The sequence below is a fragment of the Phyllobates terribilis genome, unplaced genomic scaffold (genome assembly GCF_046119375.1).
Source record: "Phyllobates terribilis strain yellow unplaced genomic scaffold, ASM4611937v1 Scaffold_5__5_contigs__length_657084704, whole genome shotgun sequence".
Classification (NCBI taxonomy): Eukaryota; Metazoa; Chordata; class Amphibia; order Anura; family Dendrobatidae; genus Phyllobates; species Phyllobates terribilis.
This window is the reverse complement of record NW_027362765.1, coordinates 251,255,380-251,264,425: the sequence shown is the minus strand read 5'-3', so window position 1 is coordinate 251,264,425 and position 9,046 is coordinate 251,255,380. Positions and strand designations below refer to the sequence as shown.

At 44.4% G+C, this 9,046-nt stretch overlaps 1 long non-coding RNA gene across 1 annotated transcript in view; it reads right to left on the bottom strand.

The window, feature by feature from the left end:
• Nucleotides 1-3,327: 3,327 nt before the first annotated feature.
• Nucleotides 3,328-9,046, bottom strand: part of LOC141271097 (uncharacterized) — a 106,672-nt gene continuing 100,953 nt past the window's right edge. Inside the window, exon 3 of the long non-coding RNA XR_012321831.1 lies at nucleotides 3,328-3,619. This is a non-coding gene — a long non-coding RNA (uncharacterized lncRNA). The remainder of the gene's footprint in view (nucleotides 3,620-9,046) is intronic.

Below are 9,046 nucleotides of genomic sequence, written 5' to 3'. Positions count from 1 at the left end.
TTGAGAACGTCTACAATATTTACATACATATGTATCAATGATATTAGCAGTTATTTTAATTAATTGAACTACATTTGCCTTGTAATTTAGGATAGGCACTCCTTTATATCCTGAAAAGCCAATGGGTTTGTTAAAAGTAGCACAATAGTTATGTTTGTAATTGTAGCCATTTCTAAGACATATTGCTGCCTGCAATACACAGTATAAATGATAAATAACAATTAGCAAAGTGCACAATTGCGGGAATCCTAGCAAATCTAGAGCTATACACTAGTTATGGTGAGAGTTATTCCATGTTTATATAGGTAGTTGTTCTTTGAGGTAATTGTCAGAAACTTTCCAATGTATATCTCACAACTTACAACATTGTATAGGGACACAGCGCATATGTTGCCCATAGGCTCCCATTTTAAGAAAAAAATTGCAGTATTCATTAATCTACTGGATTACTATTTGTTGTGTGTTTCCAAGCATCAAAATAAAGGTATCCCCTTTCCGTTTGGCCTGTCAAAGGCCAAAAAGACATTGCACCTGAATCATCAAATTTTTTACCAGTATTCTTGCGTAAAAAGTTTTAAAATGTTGAATAATTTTGGCGTGACTGGTGGCCACTAGCGATGAGCGAGTATGTTCTGTTAACCCTTTTGGCGAGCATGCTCGGGTGCTTGCCGAGTATCTTCATCGTGCTCGGGTGTTATGTTTTAATACATGTGAGGAATGCCTAAGAAACAGGCATTCCTCACACATATTAAAGCAGTCAAACTGTTTCAAATTATGTGCTAAATGTCTCCATTTTATCCTATTATCTAGAGCAGTAATGCAATTCATATTTCAGATATTTCATGTTTATATGCTATAGCACTACAGAGTGAAACTTTATTTATTAATTATGTCTAGAGATGGCTACTCTTAGTTTGCACCTGTACACACCAGTTTTCTGTTTGGAAGTGACAGACAGTCTTTTGTTATTTGTATATAGGCTCTCTGACTGAGCACTCTGCCCATCAGCCCGTGGCGGTTTTAGTTGCAGTAGGGTCCATCCTACCCATATAAATACAGGCTTCAGCCTAGGAGAGTATTCACATTAGGATAGGTCCCCAGCAACAGGAGAATGCCCTATCATTGGCTACTTGACATAATTATGTACTAAGTATCTCCATTTTTTCCTATTATCTAGAACAGTAATGCAGTTCATATTTCTTGTTTACATGCTATAGCACTACAGAGTGCAACTTAATTTATTAGGGCTCATATCCATATGTGTGAAAAAAAACGTTCCAATATCTGGACCGAAAAATCGGACAAGTGTAATGCAAGTGCCATGAGATTTTCATGACAGGACAATGCAATTTTCACACCTAGCATCCGTATGACATCCGTATGCAATGTGTTTTTTTTCTTTGCAACTATTGTTCTGCAATCATTTACAGGACCATTTACAGAGTTCTATGCCAGAGAATTGTAATGTATCTGTAAAAATCGCATGCCATACGGATGGGCTATAAGCCATCCGTTTTTTTTCTCGTATCCATTGACATGCATTGACGAGTCTTGTCCGATATATGTGGCAAATCGCAGCATGTTGCGATTTTTTTCTCAGTCCGATTTCAGCTGAGAAAAAAATCGCAGATGAGATGTAACTGATAGATTAACATTGGTCAGAGTGCAATCCAATTTTTTATTGGATTGCACTCGTCCGTTTTTCTCGCAAATGAGTATGAGCCCTAAAACATTTTTGCCCAGCTCCTAGAAAGAGGAGAGGGCATAGGAAGGAGGAATGGCGACTGCTGCTCGTCAAATTCATGACAACTGTGCTGTTTGCTACCCCACATATCTTACTCCAGCTTAGTGCAGCGTAGTATTTGTGGCAAGGAGCACACATTGCAGCTTGTCTTGAATTTGACGAATAGTAGTCACCAAGCCTCTGTCCCACCCACTCTCCTCTTTCTAGGAGCTGGGCAAAAATAGTTAATAAACAAAGTTGCATTCTTTGGTGCTATAGCATGTAAACATGAAATATGAATTGCATTACTGTTTAGATAATAAAAAAAATGGAGATACTTAGCACATAATTTGGCCAATTCAAGCATGCCCAGCAGCCAACCACCAGGCATTCTCCTCTTGCTGGGGACCTATCCTAATGTGTTGGTGTTGTACATTACTTGCCTGGCACACGCCTCTTCATGAATCAGGAGTGACTGACTTCACCTCCACTGCCATGTTTGTGATGCCAGAACTGATAAACCTTGTGGTGAGCTCACTTGTTGACTCTGATATTTTGCCCTGACATCCACCTCTTGGCTTTTGAATGGATGGAAGGACTTCATTTCGTATTCTTCCAACTGTCATTGCACTCACATGATGCAGTTTGGCAATTTTCGTGGCCGAGACACCACTATCGATGAGCTGGATGATGCTGTTTCTCTTTTCTTGGGAAATCTTCCTCATAGCTGCTCTGCGATTTAAACCAGTGACCTTTCACATGGGAATCAACCTAATAACACACTGTGCTGTTAGGGAATGTGAGAACAGGTTGTAATTTGTAGTATGCAGGAAGAAAAAGATTTTTCCACTACCAGGAGCAAAACAGTAACAATGAAGTGACATGACAAGAATCTGCATAACTAATCATAAGCTAAATAGTTGCAAGTCAAATTTATGTATGAGATAGCCTAGATGATTGTCTATAAAATGATGGTAGTCTCACGTTCGAAGCAGCAATGGATGGTGAGATATGGAGCCTGAAAGTCAAAAGTTCAAAACATTGTTACCCTTTTGCTCATCAATGTAAGAAAAAAAAATCGCTGAGATAGCACTGTATATACTATATGGTGGTGCATTGTTTACTGCCAAGTCAATGCCCTTCATAGCTGACAAGAAAATCAATGGCATTTATCAACAGTTAAAATCCATCTCATTGTAATGACACTTAAAAAGACAATAGCCCAAGGCAATATACAGGGGGCTGTATCACACCTGTATGTCAGGCTGGTGTATCGTCTTTTTAAGTTCCTTTGCAAAATATAGAAGATGGATTTTAATTGTTGGTGAGTGCCATGGATTTTCCTCTTGACCAATGAATAATTAAGTTCATTATTTCTATACCTTTCTGAGTATTTAAATGACCAGATGACCACTTTAAAGTGTAGGTGTATGACATTTTACATTTTGTCAGTTCCTTCCTGCTGTTTCCTTAAAAACAGACTACAAAGTGCCAGTAAAAAAAGATTGTATTCTGTTTCCATTGACACATTTAGAAACATTTATTTTTCTAAAATATTTTTATTGAACATTTTCAATAACTTTTGCAATACAGTAATACAGCTAGCAGGAAATAGTTGAGCGAAAATGTATGTCATAGAGTATGCAAATACATGTCTTCCACTGATATCCTGACAGACCTTCCTTTAGAAAAAGAAAGACTTCAGTATCGTCCAGTTCAATACTTTCCAGTAAGGGTGAATGGCTGTAGTTTATGTGCCGGACATGACTCATCCACAATGGCATTATGTGTAATACGGCAGTGTTGTTTGATTAACTTTCCTTAGTAAAGTTGTGTTTTTCTGTGAAGGAATCCAGCTTTGGGAAACAGTATTAAGTAGCAAGTCCAATTAGACATCTAAAAAATAAAGACAGAGTGTGGGGAATGAGGACATGTTGACCTGATCCAGACCCAAGGTCCCAACTCAAAACAGGGTTGCCAACCTTACTTTTTATTTTTTGTCAACAGTAGTGTTGAGCCACCCCCGTAGTGTTCGAGTTCGGTTCGTCGAACACCCGTGTGTTCGCCGAACTGTTCGTCGATAATCCGCTGACTAGCAGACACTGCTACTAGGCACAAAGTATTTCCTGGGCTAGATGCAGTTAAAAATTTGTAATTAGATACTCTCGTTGGATGCTGAGAAAGCATTCCATAGAGTCTCCTGGCACGCCATATATGATTCTCTTAAAAAGCTTGGGGTAGGGGTCTAGGGGACCCTTTTATAGCCAAAATCACGGCCCTGTATCGCAATACGTCACCTAGGCTGAAGATAAATGGAACTGTATTACCCTGAGGGCTTGGTTGCTACAGAGGTATTGCACCTCACCCAGAGGTGTGATATCTCACTCTCAGGTAAGGATGGAGAGTGGATCAGGACCCGACACCTGCATGCATTACACCATATTGCCGTGGGGCAGGGCGACCAATATGCCCCTGAGATAGGCACGACAGTCCCTGTCCCTGGCTGGAGTGGGGGGAGGGAACACTGAGGAAGGGGAACCCTGTAGTGCAGGAGCAGGGAGGAAGCAGTTCCTGGGTGCATTGAGAAGGGAGTATAAAAGGTGGGCACCATCTTAGTTCAGTGCAGAGAAGTCTGAGCAGAAGTGGCAGAAGTGGCAGGGAGCAGGGGCTCTGCATGAGCTCTGCTCCGGAGGCGGGCCTAGTAACAGAGGCCCAGGCCTGGAAGAGGGAGAAGGAAGGAAGAGGAGCAGAGAAGGCTCCAGGAACGAGGAATGAAGGGATCCCAGGGGTGCGGACGGGCGAGTCGCCACCGCATGCCCGAATCCACCTGTGTGGAGGGGTCAGGCCAAAGGGGGAGACCGGTCCCCGAAACTAGTGGAGGCAGGAAACAACCCTCAGCTAGAAACCGGAGGCTGTGACAGTTTATGTGGCGCAGCCCCTCGCTACACCCGCTAGGAAGGCACCACATAGGGTCAGGGAAACTGGCGCCAAGTTTACCAAGAGGAGGCCCGAGGCAGCCGGACAGAAGGGTTGGTAAGAAGGGCCAGACAAAGGACACACAAAGGGGGTCCTGTGAAGCGCTCCAAAGTTATCTGGGAGTTGTCTGAGCCCCTCACCTGGTGAGCACAGTACGACGTGGGCAGCCGTTACCTGCAGACGTGGTCTGGATAATAAGAACTGTGAGTAAAGGCCCTGGACTGCATCACTGACTCCGTGTCATTACTGCTGCTGCCCTGCACCATCACCCCCATCCTCCGCATACACTGCCCTGAGGCTATACTCCTCCCGTGGGGAGTTATGCTACGCTCTGCTGCACCCACAACACCAGCCTCAGCGGTCTGCCCTGGAGCGGCAGTTCACTCTGACCGCAATCCACGGGTGGCGTAGTCGGACATTTAAACATCAAAACCACATAAATAGTTCCGCCACTGGTTTGACCGCCCTGAGCCACGGAACCGGGTCGCCGCCACGGAGACTACAACCACCAGCATCCACCAAAAAGGGTCCGGCTCCGGGTGTCCCAAGGCCCAGGGGGCGCGTCAGAACATTTTCATCACCTTTCACAATCACCAATGGGACAAGGCAGGGATGTTCTCTGTCCCCTCTCTTATACATCCTAGTGACGGAGCACCTGCTCTCATCAATTCGCCATAACCCCAATATTAGGTGGATTGAGGTGGGAGGCACCGAGTACAAGTGCTCTCTATTTGCTGATGATGTCCTAGTATATATCACTCAATCACAAATATCCATCCATGCTGAAATAGATCACTTTGTTACATGGTCAAATTTTAAAATCAATGCAGCGAAGTCTGAGGCCCTCGATGTCTCCCTCCCCAAATCCATATAGGATTCCATCCAGTCCAACTTTCCCTTTGCCTGGCCCTCACAGGGTATCAAATACTTAGGAATTCCTATTCATAGAGACCTCTCCAATCTATGTTATCTTAATTTTGGGCCCTTTATTGAACAACTCCATACAGACCACGGTTGGCAAGTTAGAACTGTAAGATTCACTACGTGAACCACTGGTGTTTTGTGGAAAAGCACATGTACACTGTGTTCCAAATTATTATGCAAAAAGTGTTTAGGAGTGATAAGGGAAGAATTTGTTTGTTGGTCAGTTAAACTCATTGATGGTGATGTGTGTCAGGGCTCTTTATATCACTATAAGCAATTGCAGACACCTGTGCTAATTAGTTTGGCAGGTGTGTCCAATGAAAGGCAAGACTACTTAAGAAGGCTGTCTCACATTATTAAGCAGCCTACATTTTCTGCCAAAATGGGAAAGAAAAAGGATGTGTCGGCTGCTGAGAAGCAACAAATTGTGGAGTGTTTAGGTCAAGGCATGACTACAATCAACATTGTGCGATGATCAGGATGAAGTGTCTTGGCAATCAAGAAGTATGTAGCTGATTCACAGTACACACGTGTGCGTGCTGATAAGGGCAAATTGAGGACTCTTTCCTACAAGCAATTACGTCAGGTTAAAAGAGCAGCGGCAAAAAAGCCTTGTCATAGCAGCAGACAAGTTTTTGAAGCTGCTGGTGCCTCCAACGTCCCCCGAACAACAAGATGCAGGGTCCTTCAGAGGTTTGCAGTTGTGCATACGCCATCCTGTCGACCTCCTCTATCCACTTCACACAAGCAGAAACGGCTCCAGTGGGCCAAACATTACATGAAGACTGATTTCAAAACTGTTTTGTTCACGGATGAGTGCCATGCAGCGCTCGATGGTCCAGATGGATGGAGTGGAGGATGGCTGGTTGATGGACACCCCACGCAAACACGGCTACAGCGCCAACAAGGAGGAGGTGGAGTAATGTTTTGGGCTGGAATCATGGGGAGAGAGATTGTCGGCCCCTTTAGGATCCCTGAAGGCGCTAAAGATGAACTCCATAATGTATGTGGATTTTCTCAAACAGCACTTCCTGCCATGGTTCAAGAAGAAGAACCGTGTATTTCACAGCAAGATCATTTTTTTGCATGATAATGCACCATCTCATGCTGCACATAAAACATCTGCATCTCTGGCTGATATGGGCATAAAAGGGGACAAACTTATGGTGTGACCCCCATGCTCCCCTGACCTCTACCCCATTCAGAACCTCTGGAGCATCATCAAAAGGAGTGTCTATGATGGCGGGAGGCAGTTCACATCTAAGCAACAGCTCTGGGAGGGTATTCTGTCCTCATGCAAAACAATTGAAGCAGAAACCATCCAAAACCTGACAAATTCAATGGACGAGAGAGTTCAGAAGCTCCTTTCGAACAAGGGGTCCTATGTAAAAATGTAACATCACCTAGAATAAAGTTTTGAGTTGAAAACTGTTTGATTTCAGTTTCTAATAACCTGCTAATGCTTATAATTTCAAAAATGACCATTTTTTTGGTCTTTATTAAAATGAAAAGGTTGATCGAAAAGTTTGGCGGATCTAAGAGTGTGGCAACCCAGTAGTCATGATTACTTCGAATTCTGACAATATGAGGGTCATGTTGCAGGTAGTGCAGCAAGAAGGCACTTATGTGTCTTGCGCATCTCGGAGCCCCAAAATTATTTTCCGGGCTAGATGCAGCTAAAATTATTATTAATTTTAAATCTGGTGGAGCTTAGTATAGATGGCCTAATAGGATCAGTGCTGCACACTGCTACAAAGCCCAAATTATTTTCCAGCCAAGATACAGATAAACATGATTAGTAATTTTAAATCTGGTGGAGCTTATTATAGATGGCCTAATAGAATCAGTGCTGCACACTGCTACAAAGCCCAAATTATTTTCCAGCCAAGATACAGATAAACATGATTAGTAATTTGAAAGCTTAAAACGGTTGGTAGGGTGATTTTAACCAATCATCCATCTTTTACTCTCCCCAGGATGACACAGGGGTAGAAAAGTCGTTTCGGATCCATGATTTGTTCATCTTTATGAACGTGAGTCTGTCTACATTATCAGTGGAGAGCCGCGTGCGCTTATCTGTCAGCACACCACCAGCAGCGCTGAACACACGTTCAGACAGAACGCTGGCTGCGGGGCATGACAAGATCTCCAAGGCGTAAGTGGCTAGCTCCGGCCATTTATCCAGATTGGAAGCCCAAAAAGAGCAAGGGTCCAGTGACACAGTCATGGCTTCAATGTTTACTTGGAGATACTCCTGTACCATCGTCTCTAGGCATTGACTATGTGTCAGACTTCTTGTCTCCTGTGGCCTTGCAAAGGATGGGTTAAAAAAGTGGTGAAATGATTGCGCAAAATTGATGTTACCAGCAGATACTGTGGTTCTGTTATGGTTTGAGTGCTGAACACTTGACGGTCCCACGGTTGGCAAGTTGGAACTGTGAGATTCACTACGTGCACCACTGGTGTTTTGTGGAAAAGCATATGTAAGATTCTGCAACAGTCTCTGCTGATACTCCTGCATGCGTGCATCCCTTTCTATGGCAGGAATAATTTCTGCAAATTTACTTTTGTACCGGGGATCTAACAGTGTGGCAACCCAGTAGTCAGGATTATTTCTAATTCTCACAATTCGAGGGTCATGTTGCAGGTAGTGCAGCAAGAAGGCACTCATGTGTGTTGCGCATCCAGGAGCACCAAGTCCCTGTTGTGTTGGTGGCGAGGTAACAATCATGCTTCCTTCCTCTGTCCTCTCCCCCCAACCTCGCACAACAGAAATGTGATCAAGGTCTCCCTCATCTGATGAGTCTTCCATCAGTTCGTCCTCCACTTCTTCCTGGGCTCCTGCACCTTCCTCACTAGTTTGGCTGCTACCATGCGCCCTGGTAAAACCATCTCCCCCACCCTCACATGCCTGCCGCCTTGGTGCTGCCGACCGTCTGGACCTTGCAGATGTTAGCCCTTCCGCATACAACTCCTCCTCCTCTACTTCCTCCACCTCCTCTTGTGCCACCACCTGACTCCGAATTCTGTTTAACATGTGCTCCAGCATGTAAATCACCGGAATAGTCATGCTGATAATGGCATCGTCAGCACTAAACATCTTCGTCGCCATTTCAAAACTGTGCAGAAGGGTGCATAGGTCCCTGATCTGAGACCACTACTCCAGCGTGATTTGCCCCACGTCTGGATCTCGTTGGCCCAGGCTATACGTCAGAACGTATTGCACCAGGGCTTGTCGGTGCTGCCACAGTCGCTGCAACATGTGCAGAGTTGAATTCCACCGGGTAGGCACATCGCATTTTAGCCGGTGAAGTGGCAGGCCCAACGACTTCTGTAGAGATGTAAGTCGCTGAGCTGCGGGATGCGAACGGCGGAAGTGAGCACACAGCGACCGTGCCCTCTGCAGAAGGCCATCTAGTCTGG